Source organism: Furipterus horrens, unplaced genomic scaffold (assembly GCF_987537825.1).
Source record: "Furipterus horrens unplaced genomic scaffold, mFurHor1.1.pri manual_scaffold_1, whole genome shotgun sequence".
In the NCBI taxonomy this organism is placed as follows: domain Eukaryota; kingdom Metazoa; phylum Chordata; class Mammalia; order Chiroptera; family Furipteridae; genus Furipterus; species Furipterus horrens.
This window is the reverse complement of record NW_028327171.1, coordinates 176,883,571-176,885,558: the sequence shown is the minus strand read 5'-3', so window position 1 is coordinate 176,885,558 and position 1,988 is coordinate 176,883,571. Positions and strand designations below refer to the sequence as shown.

The following is a 1,988-nucleotide window of genomic DNA, read 5'->3' as shown; positions in this document are numbered from 1 at the left end:
AACCACATTCCCAACTGTTGGGAGCTCCCGTAGTAAAGCCCCAGTATGTCCTACATCCGTACACGCTTCTCAAACTACAGTATGCTCAGCCCCAATTCTGTGCAGAGAGGATGAAAAACAAAGTATCCAAAACATTTTCTGGATCAAATGATCAAGTTTATTACAAAATTTGGAAGAAAAAAAAGTACTTTATTAAGAACCCCCACAAACTTGGGAGCAAAAGAGAGCACGTGAGGGAAGAAGGGTCCCAGGAGAAAACAGTCCACGGAGATACGGTCCAGGTCCTGTCACCGCACACACGGTGTGTACTTCTGACACCGCTGTCACCCGCAGCTGTGTCCACCTCTGGATGCTGAAGGCCGTCCACAACACTCAAAATTATTTCGGCGCGACTCTTGTCCTTTTGCTGCTCTGCTTCTGAGTGGACGACCCACAGCATATACATTTTAGGAAGAACCTTAAGGTTCTGTGAGCTACACCCCCCGCCAGCCCTGGCCAGGGCCAGATGGAGAGCCTGGGGTCCCACCTTCATCAGTGGGTCCTACTGGGGCTCTTCCAGCGTTGTGGGTGCTGCGTGGCTCAGAGTGGTGAGGGAGCCACCAGGATCACACGGGAGGGCTAGGCTGGGTGTGGCCGTCCTGGCCTGGGGGCTGAGGAGGGAAGTGCTGGCCCTGGACACCAGGCTGGCTTCTGGTGGGGGAGCGGTCGTCCACGACCCCAGGCAGCTTAAGGGAAGGGAAGTCTCTTCTGAACTCCCCCCGATGTTGCAGACAGGGGTGGGGCAGGGTCTCACCCGGATGATGCGAAACTTCATCTTGCCTGTGGATTTGAGGATAAGGTACGTTCCCATAACCCGGTCATATTTCTTCTGGGTCAACGACTCTTGAATCTCCTCCTTCGTAAACCCCATGTCACTCATTCTGTCAGCCACTTGGGGGTCAAGGTCGCCCTAGGGCGGTTCGCTGTAAGGCCTCAGTTCGCTGTTCATGGTCACCCATGGGTCTTGTAGTATGTCTTCTAGGGTCGGCCTTCTCGTGGGGCTGACGGTCAGTAATTTTCGTAGAAGATTTTCACCTTCCTTGGACAGGAAGGATGGTACCTTGAACTTCCCACTCAGGATCTTCTTCACATTCCCAAATATGTCCCCCTTAAATGGCAAATCCCCCACCAGAATCCTATACAAAATTACCCCCAGGCTCCAGACATCGACCTTTGTGCCCTCATAGGTGTTACCGTGGATGATCTCTGGGGCCATATAGTCTGGGGTGCCGCAAACGGTTGTCAGCTTATAGTCTGAATAGTACCTAGCCAAGCCAAAGTCCACTATTTTTGGGTTTCTCTCACCATCTAGCAGTATGTTTTGGGGCTTCAGGTCGCGGTGGACGATCTTCTTCTGGTGATAGTAGTGAACCGCCGACACGAGCTGCCGGAACATGAGTCGGGCTGCTGCCTCCGTCCTGGGACCGCAGTTTTCTAGGTAGTCTTCTAAGCTCCCTCCGCTCACGTGCTCCATGAACAGATAACATCTCTCCTTGGTGGAAATCACCTCAAATAATTGCGTGATATTTGGGTGATTTAACTGCTTATGACAAAAAACTTCTTGAAAATATTCAGTTGCCTCGCACTGACTAATGACTTTGACAGCCACCTCTGTCCCCGTTGGCACGTGCAGGGCCAACCACACCCTGGCATAGGCTCCCTTGCCGATGGTGTGCAGGAACCTGTAATCGCCAACAAGGCATTCCCGAAGGACAGCAGTGGCTGCAAGGTCACTAGCCATAGTAACTTCAAAATAAGAACAAAAACAAAATAGAAACTAAAAAGAAAATAAAACTGAAATAAATAAATAAATAATAAAACAAAAAGAGAAACAAATGAGGAAACTTATAAAAAGGGGAAATAATAAAGGAAAAGGAACAAAATGCAAAAAATGGCAAAAAAAAATAAAGTAAGAAAAGAAAACAAACTCGCAAAGGAATGGCAAGAAC

General features: G+C 49.4%; 1 pseudogene; it reads right to left on the bottom strand.

Moving 5' to 3' along the window:
• Positions 1-949: 949 nt before the first annotated feature.
• Positions 950-1,780, bottom strand: LOC150022343 (MAP/microtubule affinity-regulating kinase 4 pseudogene; annotated as a pseudogene).
• Between the last annotated feature and the right edge of the window lie 208 nt (positions 1,781-1,988).